Source organism: Sebastes fasciatus, chromosome 9, assembly GCF_043250625.1.
Source record: "Sebastes fasciatus isolate fSebFas1 chromosome 9, fSebFas1.pri, whole genome shotgun sequence".
In the NCBI taxonomy this organism is placed as follows: domain Eukaryota; kingdom Metazoa; phylum Chordata; class Actinopteri; order Perciformes; family Sebastidae; genus Sebastes; species Sebastes fasciatus.
In genome coordinates this window covers 33,224,948-33,247,547 of record NC_133803.1, presented here as the reverse complement: position 1 = coordinate 33,247,547, position 22,600 = coordinate 33,224,948, and the positions used below count along the sequence as shown (strand labels likewise).

At 41.1% G+C, this 22,600-nt stretch overlaps 1 long non-coding RNA gene across 1 annotated transcript in view; it reads left to right on the top strand.

The window, feature by feature from the left end:
• Window positions 1-530: 530 nt before the first annotated feature.
• The window catches only part of LOC141774584 (uncharacterized), a 142,665-nt gene continuing 120,595 nt past the window's right edge, over window positions 531-22,600 (top strand). The window contains exon 1 of the long non-coding RNA XR_012595382.1: window positions 531-821. This is a non-coding gene — a long non-coding RNA (uncharacterized LOC141774584). The remainder of the gene's footprint in view (window positions 822-22,600) is intronic.

Below are 22,600 nucleotides of genomic sequence, written 5' to 3'. Positions count from 1 at the left end.
ATAACGTCGTGCTGGTGTGCTAAAAGATGAAGTATTTTGTTATTTGCAAAACCTAAACTAAAGTATAACTTCACAAGATGCTCCACGTTCCTCATTTTCACACACGCTGCTCTATTTCTCCTCTTAAATAACACGTAAAATTACTACTTTATAATATAATGACTTTATTCTCATAACACTACGACTTTTTTCTCGTAAACGTCTGACTGTATTCTCTAAATCTCAGATTTATTTATTTTTTTATCAATGTGGCCCTAATACTCCGTCGTATATGTAGCCTAAGTTTTAGCGTCATATTTTTATTTAAAAAGCAAAAATGTCTACTTAGTATGTCATAATTCATTTCTATGGGAGATGTGCTTCTACTCTTCTTCTTCAAGTGTTTTTTTATTGACTGTGCTCAAGTGGTGAAACAGCGCCCCTCTGGGCTGTAACGGCAGCTACATGTTAGTCAGTGTGTGTGGCGTAGGAGGGTATTACACCTCTTAACGTTAGAGGGGGAGGAGTCTGCTGCACTTGAAGGAGGAGGAGACAGGTGAAGGTGATGGTCTTTAATTAAAAATACTATCTAACTGTCGGGATGTTAACAAGGTCATTTAAAAACAACAACAACAACAACAACAACAACAACAACAACAACCTGATAGTTAGCAAGTTTCTTCAGTGTTTCTAATATCAGTTTAGCTAAAGTCAGCCAGCAGCCATGGAAGATGGAAGATGGACTGGAGGACTTCACTTCATCTCTTCTGCAGTTGGAAATGTTGATATTTATCACTTCACCTTCATGAAGGAAACGAGGATGAGCTACGGAGTCAGCTAATGTGAGTAGGATACACCTGTCTGTCTACTTGTCTACCTGTCTGTCTACCTGTCTACCTGTCTGTCTACCTGTCTACCTGTTTGTCTACCTGTCTGTCTACCTGTCTGTCTACCTGTCTCTCTACCTTTCTGTCTACCTGTCTGTCTACCTGTCTGTCTACCTGTCTGTCCACCTGTCTGTCCACCTGTCTGTCTACCTGTCTACCTGTCTGTCTACCTGTCTCTCTACCTTTCTGTCTACCTGTCTACCTGTCTGTCTACATGTCTGTCCACCTGTCTGTGTACCTGTCTGTTTACCTGTCTGTCTCTCTTTGCTGGTCTCTGTTTGTCTTTTTAAACATCTCACCGTGGATGTTGTGTATTTAACTGCTGGATGTTTCCTCAGGTTTTACCTTTGTATTGCTTGTTGACTCACCTGTTGACTGTGTGTGATTTGTGAATAATTGCAGTTCAGAAGGTCTGGTAGTTGCTTGTGAATATTTTGCACTTCTTGTTGTGTATTAAAGCTTAAAGAGTTTTGATAAATAATAGGTGGCCTATAATGTAATAATACTCTGCTGGTTGATGTTTTGTATGACAACCACACAGATTAGAGTGTGTAAGTCATGTATTTGATACATGCGCTGATACTTTATCATGTAAACATAAACATATTCAATCTTATTAGTATTCAATACTTATTTAGGCTTACATGTATTACAATATTAGTACAGTAGTAGTAGTTGTGTGTTTTTGTACAGAAAGAAGATATAAAAGAGATTCAAGTAAATCATGTGCATGTGTGGATGTGCACTATCGCTGCACAATTAATCCAAATTTGATTGAAATCGCAATATGGCATTCTGCAGTTTTCAAATCACAGGATGAGGAAATCACAATATTTGTTTTAAAGGTGAAAATGTGTGTCAAAATGCCATTTTAAGTTAAATATTGTGATGCTGCAGAGATGTCCTGTTCTACACATCATAATCTACATCTTTGTTTGGTACAGATCCCTGCAAAAATCATCATTTAAATGTGTTTTTCAATGGAAATGAGAATAACGATGTAAAAATGATCATACCCTCTGACATCACAAATCATATCGCAATTGCAATGTTAGCCAAAATAATCGCAATTAGATATTTTTTCAAAAAGTCGTGCATCCGTAATGTGCACATAAATCTGTTGTCTGAATATCTGCAATAAAACACTCTAAAGTTGAGGTTCTCTTATTAGCTTATTTAAAATATTTTCTGGAGCTTTCAACCATATCTCACAGCCTTCATTACTGCACTAAGCTGATATCCGGAGTGAAGCCAATGCTGAAGAACCTTAAACCTGCATTCTCTCTAACAGTCAGCAGGGGCGACTCCTCTGGTTGCTAAAAGAATCTGGTTGTATAGAAGTCTATGAGAAAATGAGCCTACTTCTCTCTTGATTTATTCCCTCAGTAAACATTGTAAACATGAGTTTATGGTCTCAATCTCTAGTTTCAAGTCTTCTTCAATACAGCATGATGTTCATTCAGTAAATTATGGTCCCATTTAGAGTCAAATAGACCATAAAGCAGGGGATGCTTTAGGGCGGGGCTACCTTGTGATTGACAGGTCGCTACCACGGCGTTGTCCGGTCTGGAAGTTGCCGTGTTTTCGTCGTAGAGCTTTAACCCTTTCGCAGTGTGTTTTCACTTCATCAAAGTTAATTATAACATTTTTGGTCACCTAAAAATGTCTTATTCAGCGTTTGGTTGTACTTAGCTCCACCCTCTCGTGTCACTTCTGGTTGCAAAAAACCAAGATGATGCTGATGTTGCAATGGAACGAACAATTGACTTTCACTTCTTAGCGATATAAGTTCTTTGGTTTAGTCAGCGAGGGTTCCTGCTAAATTACCGCAACTTCATCATCATCGGGGCTTGGTCAGGTTTTGGTTGCTTAGTGACGGCAGGCGCAACAGGAGCACCTTGGATAAAAGGATGATATTAAAGGACTCAGATTGGGATTGGGGCCCAAAAAAACCTTGATGGGGAGATTCCTCGCCTCCAGTGCTCGGCCCAGTTTCACACATGGTGTTCCCCACAGCTGCTGCAGTGATTTCATCACCACTGTGATGCTGTCTTTAGGGCGAACAAGAACAAGGTGTTGGATGGTTTGTGGCAGGTCTTGACTCCATGTGTCGATGTCATCCTTGAGTTTAAAATATTTTATCACAGACATATTTTCCCAGGGTCAAGGAGGCACATCACTGCTCAAATCTGAATTTATTGATTGGATTTGTAACGGGTAAAATGTCAGTGTTCCAATTCATATTTCATTTCTTCAGATCAACCGTCTGATTTGGCTTTTTCTTGAACCTCACTGCTGAAAGGAGCACTCACAGTTGAATTAAAAACCCTCTCTAAAAGGATAGGATAGTAAAGGCACTTATGTATGTTTCTCAACACACATTAATACGTATACATAAATGTAATTTAATGTGTTTCTCCAGTGCGAAGAACGGATTTTTGAAATTTAATGTTAATGTTTCAGGTGTAGGTGCAAAATGCAAATGCTGCTAATTGAACAGCCACAAAGAGGGAAGCCGTCACTTCCCTACGTGTAGCTGCTGCAGCTGCTAATGACTGCTGAGTGGTCACAGTCGGCGAGTACCTCGGTATGACAGCCGCTTCGCCTGTCACGGGTAATCAGCAGAGGTGCAACATAAAGAAAGAGACTGTCAAAAATTTATGCTGATATCCGAAGACATGGGAAACAAGGACAAAACAAAAGAGCAAAAATCCCCCGTCTCGCATTCTTGACTCTTGTGACATTTACTCTCAGATATTTCTTTCATAATCATTTTCTTGTAGTGATTGAAAGTGTGTCTACTGGAGACGTGTGTCCGTACAGACACTGGTGCTCACAAGATCATTATGTCATATGCCCTTCAGCGTTTGACCATATTGAAATTAGGGATGTCACGGTGAGGAAATCTTCCCTCCGGTTAATAAGCTGTGGGGCTGCAGGTTTCCACCTGGCGCTGCTGCAACGTGCACACCGGCTCCCGGGGGCTACCGCGTCCCTGGTTTTCTGCTCGCCGTTTCAAACAGAAAACAACACGGCGACCCGTCGTAAGCTTTCTGTTATGCTGTCTAAACAATCCACCGAAATCTACTTCTGAAAACATTTTAAAGTAAGAAATAGGCGATGCCACTGCTGAATCTGGTTTCATTTTAGAACTAGATCGCCTAGTTTTACAGCTTGGTCCAAGTTTTGTGAGCCGAATGCGTCACGCTGGACGGGCTCATTTGTATAAAGTTACCATTTTTTTATGCAAATACAGACCCAATCCAAATCACCGCTACATTCCCACCATGCACTGGGCGGCTGCTTCTCCTGCTTCTCATAGGAAATGAATGGAGCGTCCTCTGTCACCGGATCTGGTGCACCGATAGAGGAGCACTCTCACCGGTGAGTGGAATTGCCGACATGCCCCCCTGAAAACGTAAACAAAGGACTTTTCCCACCTTTTCATTATAAAAGAGCAGCGGCCGATGAGGAAACTCCAACACTCGGCCGACCAATCGTGTAACCATCCAGCCAAAAAGTCTCCAAATGAGCTGCCATGTTGGTTCCGGTTTGAAAGCTGGGAGCAGCAGCCCACGAGTGAAAGCATTCGTCCAATCAGGTGCCTTGTGGCAGCCCATCAGGTGTCCAATGCTGGGAAGCGAGGCAATCCCTCACGTCCAAAACGCCCCTGTGGACACGTACCATTAGCTCTGTCAACACTTTCGCCGTTGTTTGCACTGTTAGCACTGTAAACACTGTAAGCTGCAAGCTGCCGACTCGCCATCGCCTTGTTGAGAGGCAGTAGAAATACTCCCAATCCCGTATTTAGCACCTTTAAATCGTAAATGTGTCGTCATCCAACCCCTCAGCTGTGATATAATCACAACATACCACGGCCTGTCGTCAGGTGTTGCTTAAAATAAACACATTTGTGTTGAAGGTTATATCAGTGGGGACATGAACACATTTTTCTATAAGTGCCAATGTTCTTTCTCTTTTTTATACTAGCGTGTTATTGTGCTTATGCCATGGCAACAAAAGAAAACAAGGCAGGTTGTGTTGAGATCATAATTTTTTCCATTTAGCCCACGGTGAGGTCCATTATCTCGAGGTGTCTTATTGTGTAAGTTTAGATCAGAGATTAGTATTTTCCCTCCTAGTTGTCATGGTATAAATGACATAACAAGATTGATAACATGTTTTTTTTCTCCTTATGATTAATGCACCATTTTTCAGACACATAGTCAACAAAGCTCAGACAGCATCAGACGGCTCACGTTCGTCAACAGTTTGTTAACAACACCATTATATTCATTGTTGACTAATCCGTCTATTATTTTTACAACGCAGATGGACCGGCCCTTTAAAACACCAATTAACTACTAGTCCATTAACTTTTGCTGTGTAGTTTCTGAGCTTCATCAGTTTGTACCATCCACAGAAGTTTCACATAAAATCAATTTCTATCTGTTTCATCCTGCTCATCAGTGTGTTTTTTTTTTTCCTATAAAAACTCAAGGTTGGCATGTGATGTCTTTTTTTCTGTAGCTTTCAATATCAATATGTGCAGACCGGGAGGAGCGTTCCTCTTGAACAGTATGACCCTGGGCTCAGAGAGAAACAATATTACATGGCTCTTTGTGTGCTAGTTTGTCCCTAAAAGTGCTGTTTTTAAAATAAATGTAAGTGACTGTGGGTCCCCAGAGCAGCAAATACAGCAAGCTGATTATTCTTCCACTCCTGCAGAGAATCGTTAAAGTGTCCTGCCAAAGCGAGACAGAACATTAAATCCATTATGTTTCTGTTTTTTTTAATCTCTTCTCGCTTATGTTTTTTTCCTCATAAAACCAGTTGTTTTGGATCTTGCCAGCTGGGTTGTACTGGGCAGCTCCCAGAGCTTTATTCATATGTACAGCTGATCTGCAGGATCAATATCTGGATCAATCACTGCATATTGTAATGATTGCTATTGGCAAAGTAAATCCATTTTCAATCGTTTATTATATAATGCCATAGGGCTCTTTATTGTGCTCTGTTTCAACACCAGATCTGTTTATAACTCTTTACTGTGGAGACAAACAACAGCCTGTAGTTTGAATGTGATATGCACACTAACTACATGCGTCACTAAGCAATATGAGCACTCGGGGTTAAAAACAGCAACATTTTACAGGTGAACGATTCCTCTGAAGAGCTGCTGCCTCTGATTTCACCAGGCATTGTTCTCTCAGTGTTTCATAGTGGAGAAAAATCGAGTGCCTTCCTACACCTCTGAGCATATTATTACAGTTTTATGAAAAGCTAAGCTTCAGGCACTATACATTAGGGGTGGGAAGAAAAACCAATCAAAAATCTATTCATGTATCGCCTTTTTTTTAAGATTTTGAAATAGATTTTTTAATGCCAGAATTGATATATTTGCTTCATTTGAGTCTATGCGGAGGTAGAAGGAAGTTACCGCTTTTATTGTTGTAGTCTGAGTAACATGACGTCATATCTGTTCCGTATCCGTCAACCAAAACAAACGAGCCGAAACGAGAAAGTAGAAAACGGTGGAGGATCTGCGTGGATACGAGCTGCACCTTCACATGTTAAATCCTTTTGAATTCCAGCTTTTTACCTGTCAAGATACATTCCTGCTGTCAGAAACAATAATGCACAGAATGCAATGACCCCTCCGTGTATTTCTTGACTCTTGGTCTGCTCTCTGTTGGGATGTCGTGGGTCTCTTGGGATGACAGACATGTCAACAACATGTGGGTGTTTTCCTGTGAGTGGATGCATACTGTATGTCCTTTCAAAAGCAAGGAGAGACTTCAGTACCTTGGAGAGGTATAACTTTTCAGTATGTAGTAGGGGTGGGAAAATTTTTTTATTTACCTATGTATCACAATTTTCTTTTTTTACGATTTTGAAATAGATTATTTGAATGCCAGAATCAATATATTTGCTTCATTTGAGTCTATGTGGAGGTTGAAGGAAGTTACCGCTTTTATTGTTGTAGTCTGAGTAACATGACGTCATATCCGTTCTGTATCCGTCAACCAAAACAAACCTCAGTAAGTAGAAAACGTGGAGGGTCTGCGTGGATACGACCTGCACCCTCACATGTTAAATCCAGCGTGGTAAACACTACACATCCAGTAAAGGATGGAAACACTTTGGGTTTCACACATTGACAGGAAAAGCAGAGCTAGACATCACGGCTAAAGCTGCATGTTAACTCTGTCACGGACAGGAAACGTTATCGTATCGCGGTAACGTAGCGGTCAAAGCCGGCCGTCGCTCTCATCTCCGTGGTCAAATGTGCCGACGCTACAAATGTAGAGCACCCATATACTGACATTTATGTTAAATGCATTGAAACGGCCCCGATGGAGCCGGCTATGGATGGATAAAGAGAACGGAGCTGATGGGAGAGCTAGAGACCACCAAGTATACACGTGTGACTACGTCCAGTTTTCAAAATAAGGTGTTTACAAAGGCAACTATATATACTATATATATACTATATTCACCTGAAGTATTAAACATTACATGTCCCTTATAAATTAAAAAGAAAATACCACTAATTTGTGAGAGAGATGTCTTTATTCTTTGGGTCGCTGGAAATAATAAATAATTCCTGACAGTGACTGATATATTGACTTCAGGACATCTCTGACTACATACATGCTGAAAATCAAACATTCTTTATGTATGGTTCAACTTTTTCCCATGGTCTAGTGTTAAAAAAAAGAAAAAGAAAAATCTCAATAAATCTTAATATCTAATTGCAATACTTAAAAATCGCAAAACATATCGAATCGGGAGATAGGTGAATCGTCCAGGCCCTAATACATAGAACACTTATTCCATGTCTGTCTATCCTAGAAGAGGGAAACTCATTTTTGTTGTCTGGTTAAAGGTTTTTTTGTGGAGTTTTTCTTTGCCTGAAGCAAAGGTCTGAAGATATAACATGTTGTAGCAAGACTTTTTGCTCAGCAAGAACATCAATATTGGATGATTCTGCAAAAACCCTGGAGAACGTTTGGTGCAGGTTTCTTGGCTACTGTGGTTAGGAAAGATTGTGCTTATGGCAAGTTAACTTTGGTTAAGGTGTGGTCAGGGTTAGGAAACTAACAAACTAAGGTTAACATTAGGGAGAGATCGTGATTGTGTTTAAAAGGAAGGTCTCTGATTCTGGTTTCCTGCATCGTGCATCCACCCCATGAACTGTCAGGATCCTCTTTAACACCGGGGTCATTGTTATGCTTTGATTACAGACAAAGTTTGACTATAACTGAGGCTTTCACATACTTTTACAGCCAGCCAGTGTTTCAGCTGACCCCTCACTGATTTATCTGCCAAAGACAAATTTTACAGCCATTTTCCTCTTGACGGGCTGTAATTTTGAACCTCGCCTGTAACCAAGAGTGTAATTAACATGTCTGGTTTATATTGAGGATCATAAAAATAATGTCAGTTGCTCTTGTGGTATATAAAGGGGCTTTCAGATACGACGCAGTGTGTCCAGTAAGATGTAGTTAAATGAAGAAGGTGCAAAAGGAGAGGGCAGGAGAAAGTAACCCTCTCACATTAAGTTCACAAGTTAATGTCTGAAGTTGTGATCAAGTGGAGAGAAATATATGCAAACACATTTTAAAGCTCGTCAGTGCAGAGAAAGTTCAGGTACACAACTGGATCTCCATGCACACCAGGTACACCTGTTAGGTTGGAAATGTCTCCCCGTCGTCTGAATACAGTTAATGAATATTTGATTTGTGAACAGCCAGAATTCACTTCTCTGTTTTCTTGTTGGCTTTAAGATAATTACTTGCTGGGTATAAATATCACCTGTATTACTTAACATAGCTTGAAGCAGCTATAATCAATATCTTTAGATTAACAATGGATCAAATGGCTAAATGACTAAAACGGTGTTTTTTCCGGCTGCAGCAGGCAGCTGTTTTCAGCAAAATAAAGCTCTAAATCCCCACTGTACAGAATTTGGCATCTGGCTGGTGAACATAATGAAGCATTTAGCAGCTAAAGAGACATTTCCCCAAGAAAAACAGACAAAACGCTGCACTAATAGGAGAGTTAATATTGCACTAATGCTAATATTGCTCCGTGTCTGCTGGATGTTTAAGTTGTTTGCAGACACGTTCACCATCCCAATTTAAAAGGTAAAATGATCTCAGTGTTGTGTTTGCAGTAGAGATGGCTCGATACCGACACCAGCGTCTTTTTCCCTCTATTAAACATCTAAGTTCAATAAAACTTTAGTTACTCTACAGATTCAGATTATTAATACAAAATATAATCAACTAATAGATTATGATGTGTTATAATAAGGGCTGTCAAAGTTAATGCGATAATAAGGCGTTAACGCAAATTTGTTTTAACGCCACACAATCTATATTTTGAAGCTAGAGTGAAGATACAGGTATCATATGAAACTAAAAAACTAAGAATCCATTGGTACCAACCATGTCATACTAGCTTGTCATGAAGGAGGATAATTAACGCTCCAGACTTACGCAAAATTATGGAGAGGAAAAACTGTCATGTCCATTTTCAAAGGGGTCCTTTGACCTCTGACCTCCAGATCAGTGAATGTAAATGGGTTCTATGGGTACCCACGAGTCTCCCCTTTACAGATATGCCCACTTTATGATCATCACATGCAGTTTGGGGCAAGTCATAGTCAAGTCAGCACACTGACACACTGACAGCTGTTGTTGCCTGTTGGGCTGCAGTTTGCCATGTTATGATTTGAGCATATTGTTTTATGCTAAATGCAGTACCTGTGAGGGTTTCTGGACAATATCTGTCATTGTTTTGTGTTGTTAATTGATTTACAATAATAAATATATACATACATTTTGCATAATGCAGCATTTTTGCCAACTCCCTTTAAGGTACATTTTGAACAGATAAAACATGTGATTAATTTGCGATTTAACTATTTTAATTGATTGACAGCCCTAAAAAATTCAGTTAAACTATGCATTCCTGCCATCTGAAAGAATATTTTTTCCAACATAAGCTGATATTTAAGCAAGAACGGAAGAAACAGCTTCAGGCTGTAACGTTAAGTACATGTTATTATAGTAAAAACTGCATTTCTGTGTCGTTCTACAGTGTAGTATATGTGACCGTCATAGTAACATTAATGCAGTCTGGAGAAGCCGAGAGGATTTTGGCGAGAAATCATGGTAAATACTGGGATTTCAATTCCCCATCTCCTCCTTGGACGCCTCCTTACTTCTGTATGTATGGAGCTTTTGTCACAGCGTGCAGTGCAACGCGATGCTTATCTGAGAGCGACTTCAGGATCATAACCCTGCTGGTTCTTGTGTGAATATATCCCGTATCATGGCTTTGACTCCGCAAGCTCCGACTGCGAGGTTTTTATCTCTCCACCAATTCCACAAATAATTCAAGAAGTTATACGCCTGCAAAGTACATATAAACAAGTTCCCCGGCTGCTCGCGTTTCTGTCCCCATCATCACCCATCTCATTACCTGCAGCATTATTCATCAATACTCCCACCTCGATACCCCACTCCCTCCCCAGCAGCACACATATACCCCCACTGGGAAGGATGGCAGCCTCTGACAAGCCCCGAGTAAATGGGCACCTCGTCTTAGTGTGTGTGTGTGTGTGTGTGTGTGTGTGTGTGTGTGTGTGTGTGTGTGTGTGTGTGTGTGTGTGTGTGTGTGTGTGTGTGTGTGTGTGTGTGTGTGTGTGACAGTGCTGACAGTCCAGGACCCTGGCCTCGTACAAGGTCAGCATCTGTGAGCTTCATCAGCGTGTGTGAGGGTGTGTGTGTGTGTGTGGCTACAAACAATATACCACCTGTGCCCCCCTGCCATGCCTGCACCCAGCAGATGCTCTGAAAGTCATACTCAGTCTTATATATAAATATATATACCCACTCCTAGTCATGAGTATCATGCAGAGTTATCAAAGTCAGCCGAGGTTAGTTTCTAGTGCGATAAATATGATAAAATATGGACCATAAATTCAGCTCGTATGGAGGGAGGACAGACCTAAAGCCTCGCTGACACACATCTATGGTGAGTTTTAACTTAACTGTGGGTGCAAACAATGAAACGCTGAATCAAATCTGGGATTACTAACGTCGTGACGGTCCTAAAAGGGGACATGATTTAAACATTAAACTTTAAATGAAACAAAACGGTGGAGAGGAAGAGATTTCTCAACGTTCGGCTGATTGATGATGATGATGATGATGATTATACTGGTTCTGCATAATTTTCTGTATAATCTCCAATCGCAGCGTTTTAGAACAAATCGCTTTGTAAGTGAAAAACACCTTCTGCCACAGAACTAATGCTGATTTCTGTAGACATGGGGCTATATTTGTTGTATTTCCTATAACAATAATACAATAATACACCCAGTGGGCGCCCTCGGGGTCTGAGAAGTGAAGCTGAAGTGCCTTAAACTTGCATTCTCTCTAACAGCCAGCAGGGGGCGACTCCTCTGGTTGCTAAAAGAAGTCTGATTGTATAGAAGTCTATGAGAAAATGAGCCTACTTCTCTCTTGATTTATTACCTCAGTAAACATTGTAAACATGAGTTTATGGTCTCAATCGCTAGTTTCAAGTCTTCTTCAATTCAGCATGATGTTCATTTAGTAAATTATGGTCCCATTTAGAGTCAGATAGACCATAAAGCAGGGGATGCTTTAGGGCGGGGCTACCTTGTGATTGACAGGTCGCTACCACGGCGTTGTCCGGTCTGGGAGTTGTCCGTGTTTTCGTCTTACAACTTTAACCCTTTCACAGACGACGACGGCCAATATGCCGAACTCGAGGCTTCAAAACGGTAGTCCACAAACCAATAGGTGACGTTACGGTGACTACGTCCACTTCTTATATACAGTCTATGAATGCACCAAATATATCAAGTATATCAAATTATCCAAAAATAGTTGTAAGTTACATGAAAGGAAACAAAACGTATTCTCAGAAAATACTTCTCAAACATATCTTTTACATGCATTACGCATGAGCTTGCAGCCGGGCACTGCTGGAGATGTGGTGCGTAATGCATGGACACATCAGCCTTAAAAAACGCCGCCGTTTCGGTGGTGAGGGCTGCAAACGTGTCTTTGAAGTACGTCTACACTCGCACACACATGGCCGAAGCTTTGACTATTCATTGTTTATTACTACCGAAGCTCTGGAGTCCAAATATGGTGCTCCGGACAGACCTAGCATTACATATTTCCGCCCTAGTAGTTGTTGTATGTGGATTGAAAACGCTATTGCATTTACACTTGTGTTCTAGGTGTTTGGGCCAATAGGATCAGAATCAGTCCTTAATGTGTTTTGGGTGCATTTACACCTGGACTTTGATGTGGTCAAGCACCATCCGATTGCAATCACCCAAAACGTATTTTAATGTCAGGTGTAAGGGGGGTCAGAGCTGCTCTGTATGTTGTAGTCAAGATTATGGACAGCTATCAAGAAGATACCTGACGGATCTCTTTGTCAAAAAGGTCGAAATGTTTAAAAGTGTAACCAAAATGTTGTCTGTTATATATTTGTGGTTTGGAGTCAACGTGCAGGTGTTACTCTTTTCATTGATTATTTAACAAATAAACTAGAAAATAAAATCAAAACCACAAAAACTGAGACAACGGTTGTTTAATCTGGGTTTCTTTTTTAATAGATAAACATTGTCATTTCTTCCACAGGATTTTTAGACCAACACTTACTGACTTGCTTTTGCAATTACTGATATTATTATTCAAGTAAAACAGCCAATTATAACTGGCGTTGTCATTCTGATATTAATGTTGACCACTTAAACACTCTCTCCCTTTGAGTATTTTTAAACAGCTCTGTACTTTGTTTTCCCGTCAGGTCAGGACAGAGCCTCCTCTAATAACAAAAAACGAGACACAAAAAATTGATTAGAATTTTATTAACACTTCAATAAAAGCTTCTGGTATGTCGAGACCGAATGTTTGAATTTTAAACAGGCCGAAAACAACGCAACACGACGGGAGGCGATAGTCTGACAGCAAAAAGCCAGAGGGAGGCATTATTGTTATTGTCTCCCTCGGCGGTGACTCGCCTGCAATGTTGCATTGCTGTTAGAGAGCAACATAAAAATAAAAAATCCGATGAAACGCACATGACAGGAGGCAAAGTGTCCGACTGGAGTCAAGCTTATGACAAGCTTGTGTCATTCACCGTGACTGCATGATTTATTCGGCCTCGCTGGGAGCGGAGGAGGCAAGCTGGGAGTTTTCTAATTCCTTCCTCCATCATTTCAGCAGCCATCAGTCAAAGCTGCAGAGAGCTCCAGAAACGGGCCCTTCAATGCTGCCAAGTTACATTTCCACTCTTTGTTACTTCAAGCCTCGTTTGAGATTCACATTTTGAACCTCTGCATTTCTTGTTTTAGCCTTTTTAACAAGACTGACAGCTCCGGTTGTGATGTTTATCTCCCACTCGGTGGTATCACATGCTGGGTTAGAGCCAGAGGTTAGTCAGCGCTTCACACCGCCACGAGACCTCCGAGCTGGAAACAAAAACCCTCATTAGTCCATTCATCTCAACTTCTCCTGAGCCGGATGCAGCTTGTGTTGTAGCATTGTTTTTTAATCTGAATCTTTGATCAAACAAACTGTGTAATTGATAGGGGGACGGGGAAACAATAGATACGGCATAGTATCGGGATGTTTTACGTGGCAATATTGTATCGATGCACGGACGTCAAGTATTGATCTTTTATTATCAGGGCTATCAATCGATTAATCACATGATTGTCCATAGTTAATCATCAATCTTATCAACACGGGAGTGGACAAATATTCTTGCTTTATGTAAATGTATATATATATTTATTACTGGAAATAAATTAACAACACAAAACAATGACAGATATTGTCCAGAAACCCTCACAGGTACTGCATTTAGCATAAAACAATATGCTCAAATCATTAAAGGGACTGTTTGTAACTTTTTACACGTATAAATCTACAGGGTCGGTTTCCAATGCGCGCTCGCATATGTGCACTCGCGTGTGGCTACGGTGTTCAGACCGCTCCGCTGCATGCTTGCCTTTCACAACATTCACACAACGGGCGCGTTCTCACTCCACCTCACATTCATGCGCGCTCACTCCACACTGCAGCAGAGTTAGTTTAGCTCTGAGAATATCTAGTGAATGTACAGTGGACGTTTGTGCAGAAATAACTGCTGCAGCTCCTCCAGACCAACAGAGGTTTCCCGTGTCTTGGGAAGTAACGGGGCTCCACAGAGAGAAACGTTATCGTCTCCGACCGGGTGTCGGTGTCTCCCTGTTCACTCCGGCTTCGGTCGGAGACAATAACGTTTCTCTTCCTGCTTCAGCCCCGGAGGCTGAAGCAGGAAAAGCCAACACTAGGCTCAGCAGTGATTCATGGAGAGACCTTCGTCTGGTCAGCTAACATTACTGCCAAGCAGCTGAAATATAGAGTGATATTGTGGTTTTAGCTGACGTGTGTCGCCTCACTGTTTTGAGCGATGCTCGTTCATGTCTATGTAGAGCGAGCAAGCGCGAGCCCAAAGCTGACTTTCATTGATTTAACAGCCACAGGTGTCGCTGTTAACAAGCATTTCTGAAAGTTACAAACAGTCCCTTTAACATGGCAAACTGCAGCCCAACAGGCAACAACAGCTGTCAGTTTGTCAGTGTGCTGACTTGACTATGACTTGCCCAAAACTGCATGTGATTATCATAAAGTGGGCATGTCTGTAAAGGGGAGACTCGTGGGTACCCATAGAACCCATTTACATTCAGTGATCTGGAGGTCAGAGGTCAAGGGACGAGTGGAAACTGGCATGCCGTCCCTGACACGTCTAAAACTGACGCTAGAGGGATACCTAGAGCGTCATAGTTTGACCAAGCATCGTTTTTTGAAGAGTTGGGAGTGAGAACGTGTTGGATTGTTGACTTGCTGGGAGGACGGCTCTACAGCATTAAATCCTCAGATATATGAAGTACCTTATGAGGTTTAGAAAGTTTATAAAATGCTTCTACTTTCTCTCCTATGAGTAGAACCAAAGAAAACAGTCAGGACTGACTTCCAGATGTTTGATATGATCTATAACATGATCAGTAATCAGAGTGTTTTTAGCTCACATTCTTACACTCCAGCTTTGGTTTGTCTGTTGCTTTACATTAGTAATAAACACATACATCATTTCTCTCCGTTCATTTGTATTGTCTGTAGATGATCCTGCACTTAAGTCAATGTATTCAGAAGAATCTGTCTGCAGGGTTAGAAAATTAATATTGTTTGGGTTCTTATTTTTTTTTCGGTCTCGCCTGCTTTGCTTTTTGTGAGGAACATTGAATTTCATCATGGCCTCTAGTGAGCACTTAAAGACATCCCGCTCTAAATTAAGACCATCTGAACCAATATTACATATGAATAAGCCCTTAATAGGTTATTTTGATAATTAAAAACACCATGTTTTTTTTTATAGATTTTAATTAAATGTCCAACAACCACAGTTTGAAGCTCTTAACAGAAATAAACGTGTTGTGAATGACGAGTGTGTTCGTGGGATTTAGAGTAAATCCACATATGAAAATGGACTTTAGAAAACACACCTGGACTTAGTTCATGTTGGAGACGATCAGGAATACAAGAGATTAAAAAGGTCATTTTAATGTCTTTTAAAACAAATTTCATAAATACAAAAATAGGTTGCTACTTGGGAATATGCAAGTAGTAAGTTTCAGCATCTCCGCTAACATCAGAGGACATTATTACACTTTTATGAAATATAATATTAGAATTAACTTGGGGAAAATGCAAATAAATGGTGCTACAGGGCTGCAACAAATTATTTTATTTCATAGAAATACATGAATGGAAACACAGCGTCGGTATTTGACGAGTTGGGCGTGATAACGGGTTGAACAACCGTGCGTGGGACGGGTGGACATGTGAAGAACAACCCGTTTATTCAGAGACACTGATTGGATTCGAACTTTGAAAACAAGGAAATACAAACGTAATGATTTGAGATCCATTTTTATTGCACCACTCAGATCCAGCACCGTACACATCGACCCATTTGCTGCTGACCGTATAGGTTATCTTAGTAGTTCAGCGAGCTGTTTTTATGTGTTCAGGTGGAATATTTAGCTCTCTGTAGTCACGGCGGCCCTTTGGGTTTTAATACCTGCAGCAGATATCTGTATTTTTGTTTTTATCTTTTTCAAAATCCCACAGCTGAAACACTAATAGGTGAACACGGTGGTAAACCTGCTGAACATCAAGCATCAGCGTGCCTAAGAAGTCTCACCGTGCTGCTGGCTTGGCTGTAGACTTTGCTTCTTCTTCACTGAGATTAGAAACAACAACAACAACAACAACAACAACAACAACAACAACAACAACAACAACAAAAACAACAACAACAACAACAACAACAACAACGACAACAAAAACAACAACAACAACAACAACAACGACAACAAAGTCTGTAATGGCTTCATAAAAATCAACCTTCTGCACGGCTCTGACCTCGTTAACTAACGCCTACCAAACACTAGGAGACTTTGAAAAGACTGAAGCCTGACACCCTCTCACATCTAAAGACAATGAGTGTGTTCCAATCCGCGTTCATCTGTACTTATACTTACTATTTTGAGTGCATAAGTGCGTTCACACTGGGAAGAACGTCAAAATGCAGTGCAATGGAAGTACCTGGATGTTGTACTCAAAACAGTCAAATCGTTGAGTGTGGAACGCTGGACACTTTCCACACTCAACTGCCTCCATCTTGGCTACGTAGCGGAAGGGGCGGAGCCACGACCACTATTCAAACATACGTAGATAACAGAATAAAACAAGACAATACGTAAACATACCGGTGCATTTTCAGCCAACAGGAGGACACATCGTAGGCGACGACGTTGGAAACGTGATTTCCACTCTGCTTTCATTTTTTTCTTCAACAAAGCAGGCAGATATTTTGCCGGTAGTTGACGGGTAAAACCTGAAGGAGGCAGCAGGGCAACACAAAAGATGCCAGCTGCTGTAAAACCCAGAAGACGAAGAACATATTTTGCGAGTAGCGACCCGCGGTGAAATGTTGCGATCGTCATTTCCGGTCAGCGCCGCAGAGTATTCGATTTGAGACGACCCTACCCCGCTGAAATACACACACTAACCAAGTAAGTACAGAGTGCACACAGTGCACTACATTGAAGTGTACTTCCAGAAGTACGTGTATTGGAACACAATGAATGTGTCTGAAGTCTCAGAGTTTTTAGTCAAAGACTATAATATTTTACAAAGACTAGGGATCTATCAGGGTCACTATTTACAAGACTACAACTAGATTCCTTTAGAAACGATGTGACATCCTGCTCCTGGTGGAAATTAAAAAAAACAACTGTTGAGAAACAAGTGGACAGAAATTTCTGCAGCCCTTGAAATCCCAGATGCGTATGCTATAGCTGGCTAGCTAACTAACTAACTAACCACTGTCCAAAATGGGGCTACTTGCAAGTAGAGAGCGCTCCTATTGGTTGTTGACAATGTTCACGTCATTGAACTTACGATACTATTAAATTTGTTGACGGGAAACAGACTAACTTTAGACACAACAGACTGAGTTTTATGACCACCTAACACTAAACGATCGAGATCACGGCAGCGCGTCACGACTCTAGCAAAACTCTCATGATTTTATTCCGTCATTGGAAATATGTCTGCGACAGTGAAATCGCATGAAAAGCCGTTTTTGTGTGCGGTCAGCACAAGTTATCCCCGTCTAACAAACACACAGGCTGAATCTTTTGGCCGGTTTTATTCCCGCTGGAGATCCACATGTATCTCGTAGTACAAACAAGGAAAGTGTTAAAATGTTCTAGCTGTTTAATTGTGTAAGAGAGGGAGATGAGTTCACCTCCCCACCAGCACAAACATACATCTGATGCACACCCTGTAGCTTTGCCATTCTGTTTTAAGCTCCCACCATCTCTTAGTGTAATCTCATGCTGACTTGACCTCATATCAATAATTCATTTAGCCTAGAAAAAAAACAACTCACTCAGGAGCTTAAAACTTTTAGTTCCAACGTTAGCACTTCTGCTGAGGCCAAACTTTAACTTTGGATGAGCGGTCAGACACATGAATTCAGGGTCTCTTCGTGTTTTCCACCATCCCATGTCTACTCAGGTCTCTTTTTCTCCCTTATTTGTACGTCCTCGGTGTGTCTGTATGAACCCGCTTACCCCGAGCATGTACTGAAGAAAAACCCAGGAGTTCAGCTACTACTCAAAAAGAGGAGCAGAGCTTCTCCAGCTTTCAGTTTTACTTTAAAACACGTTATCATGAGGAGGTAGATGAAAGCTCATAGTGGAGCATTGTACTTCTTAAGGAAGCATTTGTCATTAAATAAATAAATACTGTTTAAATCCTCTTTTGTATTGTGGTTCAAAAGCTTCTAAAGAAATTAAGCTGAGGTGGAGAATGAAAACGAGAGATAACAAGAACCTTCCTCAAAGACACAGATTGGATTCAAACTTGACAAAACGGCGTCCACGCCACAGAAAACAACTTCTCAAAGTCATTTAAAACAAAGACACAACTGAGAAGATTTAACAATTGTGTTGAGCCTCAAAGCTCCGACAGCATGCATATTATTATTTACTGGATGTAGTTATTTACAATCAGAAAATGAAACCATAAAACGCTCAGTATCCATGTGAAGTTTAGTTTAGGCAACAAAAGCACTTTGGTTCAGGTTAGAAACAGATTGTTGTTTCAGTTAAATAATAATAAACACGCTGAGTCATATGCATCACGTCTTTTTAAATATATAACCAAGACCACAATCTTTCAATAACCTTCACCAAGTGCTTTGAGTTGCCTAAACATAACTATAAAAGAGTTTAATAATGCTATGAGCGGATATTGTAGGAAAAACAAATGAAGTCACTGAATGTTTTTCTGATTCATTTAAATTCATTTTGCGACTTGGCAGGTGGCAGATGCATTCATTTTAAACGTTTCCTTGTTATGTTGATAGAAAATATAATCTCTTTTGTTTAGGGCTGTCAATCAATTAAAATATTGAATCAAGATTAATCGCAGTTTTTATCTGTTCAAAATGAAACTTAAAGGGAGATTTGTCAAGTTATTTAATACTCTTATCAACATGGGAGTGGACAAATATGCTGCTTTATGCAGATGTATTTATATATTTATTATTGGAAATCAATTAACAACACAAAACAATGACAGATACTGTCCAGAAACCCTCACAGGTACTGCATTTAGCATTAAACAATATGCTCCAATCATAACATGGCAAACTGCAGCCCAACAGGCAACAACAGCTGTCAGTGTGTCAGTGTGCTGACTTGACTATGACTTGCCCCAAACTGCATGTGATTATCATAAAGTGGGCATGTCTGTAAAGGGGAGACTCGTGGGTACCCATAGAACCCATTTACATTCACTGATCTGGAGGTCAGAGGTCAAGGGACCTCTTTGAATTTGCGTTAATGCGTTATTATCACGTTAACTTTGACAGCGCTACGTTTTAGTTCTTTGTTGTCGGTCTGGTGTGTTTGGGTCTTTAATCGTCAATATCGCAGTCGATCATGTTCATTTAATTGTGGTGATTGTGATTAATATTTGTTTAATTGTGCAGCTCCTACGTTGACATGAGGGAAACAGCATTGTGTGTGTGTGTGTGAGAGAGAGAGAGAGAGAGAGAGAGAGGGAGAGAGAGAGAGAGAGATGGCATTTAGTCTCACCAGTAGATAAGGCCAACTGGACAAGTTGGCAGAGACAGAGGAGAGAGAGTGTGTGTGTCTGTGTGTGTCTCACAGTCGGAGCTTGTCATGCCCAGTTGTCGATGTCCGGCAGATTTCTACTCCCCATGGAACACGCGCACACACACCACTCACACACTCACACACACACACACACACACACACACACACACACACACACACACACACACACACACACACACACACACTCACACATACACACACACACACGCAGTGCCCTTCTTGCTGACACTGCTTTTTAATATTTCACTACATGCAGGGCTAGCCATATGCTGCCCTGTCACACACCTACACACACACACACACACACACACACAGAAATATCAACACTTGCACGTACACATGCAGCACTTTTTTTGTGCATTACAGCACCTGTGAAGACACTTTTATGTCATTGAAAACTTAAATATTCGTCCTTAACTCTGAACTCTGAATCCTAAGATATTCTTATTTATAACTGCCTTTTTACCATCTTTGTGAGGACCACCACACTCCTGCAGAAACACCTTTTTCAGTTTGGTTTGGTTCTACGTTCGCTCTACCCAATTACCAGCGAACCAGAGCTTGTAAACACCAGTAAAGATGCCTCTCGTTCTGGTAACCTGTCAGTGCATTTTTCAGATTTTGGCAGCGTGGAGGAGGAGAGCTGTCTGCACTTCTCGCCATAATTTGCTGCTGAGGAAAGAGCTGAAGCATCAATTCAAGTGTTTAGGCTCTTGAAGCTGCTGCCTGTCAGACGTCAACATCAATTCACTTACAGTCATAAACTCTGTTTCCAGCTGCTTCTTGTTGTAGGTTTGCATTACGTTTTCAATCGTAACATCTCAGTTTGAATGTCGTTCTCAGCTGCCCAAATCAAACCTGACTGTGAGAGAAATGCCTCAGATCCAGACCATGTTTACACTGAATCAACTCATGTCAATATGTAACTGCTTTCACAACAATCTGGCTTTTTTCCACACCCCAAAAACACTCCTCAAAGTGAATTAATCTGACAACACCTGCAAACCAAACGGGATACGTTGAATGTCAACGTTGAATGTCAACATTTCATGACAGCCTCGTATCACGCTTGCAGAAACGCCACAAATTTCTTTAATACATTAACACAACTTGTGGTTTTTAGGATGTAGGGGCCTCAGTTTTAAGCTAGAGTGAAGATCCTGGTATCATATGAAACTAGAAAAACCTGATGAATCCATCGGTACCAACCATGTGATACTAGCTTGTCATGAAGGAGGCTAAATAACGCTCCAAACTCACGCTAAATTTTGTCGAGGAAAAACTGTCACAGCCATTTTCAAAGGGGTCCCTTGACCTCTGACCTCCAGATCAGTGAATGTAAATGGGTTCTATGGGTACCCATGAGTCTCCCCTTTACAGACATGCCCACTTTATGATAATCACATGCAGTTTGGGGCAAGTCATAGTCAAGTCAGCACACTGACACACTGACAGCTGTTGTTGCCTGTTGGGCTGCAGTTTGCCATGTTATGATTGGAGCATATTGTTTTATGCTAAATGCAATACCTGTGAGGGTTTCTGGACAATATCTGTCATTGATTTGTGTTGTTAATTGATTTACAATAATAAATATATACATACATTTGCGTAAAGCAAGAATATTGCCCACTCCCATGTTGATGAGAGATGACAAATCTCCCTTTAAGGTACATTTTGAACAGATACAAAATTAATTTACGATTAAATATTTTAATCGATTGACAGCCCTTATTAGATAAAACAGACGTCAAAAAGCTGCATTATTTGCAGTTGAAAAAAGATAATAAATCACAATATATCTTATTGCAATACTCAGCATAAAATCGCAATAAGATCTTATCGTGACTCAAGTACACTCCTAGAAAATGCACTGAATTCAGCTGAAGAAGAATCCTATTTTAAGTCTTATTTTGATGTAAATATTTGTAGGAATAGCAGGAATAAAGCACAACGTGGAAGTGAAATCAGTGCTTTGATTATATAAATGTGAAAGTGCAATAAAAATATGATGTCCCTAATATCAGTGAATAATCGTGATGGATAATCATGATGTCAATATTGAAAAAATTAAATAATCGTGTTTATCATTTTGGCCATAATCGTTCAGCCCTAGTCGAGGGTTTCATAAACACACTGTGTCTTGTGGCAGGAAGTCTTCATCACAGTGAAACTATTCAGTATGCAGCAAGAAGAGAGAGGGACGGAGAGAGAGAGGGAGAGACGGAGAGAGAGAGAGGGAGAGAGAGAGAGAGAGAGGGAGAGAGGGAGAGAGAGAGAGGAGGGAGAGAGAGAGAGGGAGAAACAGAGAGATAGGGCGGAGAGAGAGAGTGAGAGACGGAGAGAGAGAGAGAGAGGGGAGAGAGGGAGAGAGAGAGAGGGAGAGAGAGAGAGAGAGAGAGAGGAGAGAGAGACACAGAGAGAGGGGGAGAGAGAGAGAGAGAGAGAGAGAGAGAGAGAGAGAGAGGAGAGAGGGAAAGAGAGGGAGAGAGGGAGAGAGAGAGAGAGAGAGGGAGAGAGAGAGAGAGAGAGAGAGAGAGACAGAGGGAGAGGGAGAGAGGGAGAGAGAGAGAGAGAGGGAGAGCGAGAGAGAGGGAGAGAGGGAGAGAGAGAGAGGAGAAACAGAGAGATAGGGCGGAGAGAGAGAGTGAGAGACGGAGAGAGAGAGAGAGAGGGAGAGAGGGAGAGAGAGAGAGAGAGAGAGAGAGAGAGAGAGAGAGAGGGAGAAACAGAGAGAGGGAGGAGGAGAGAGAGAGAGAGAGAGAGAGAGAGAGAGAGAGAGGGAGAGAGGGGAGAGAGGGGAGAGAGGGAGAGAGAGAGAGAGAGAGAGAGAGAGAGAGAGAGGAGAGAGGAGACGACGAGGGAGAGATGGAGAGAGAGAGATGAGCAGAGTGAGAGGAGAGAGGGCGAGGGAGAG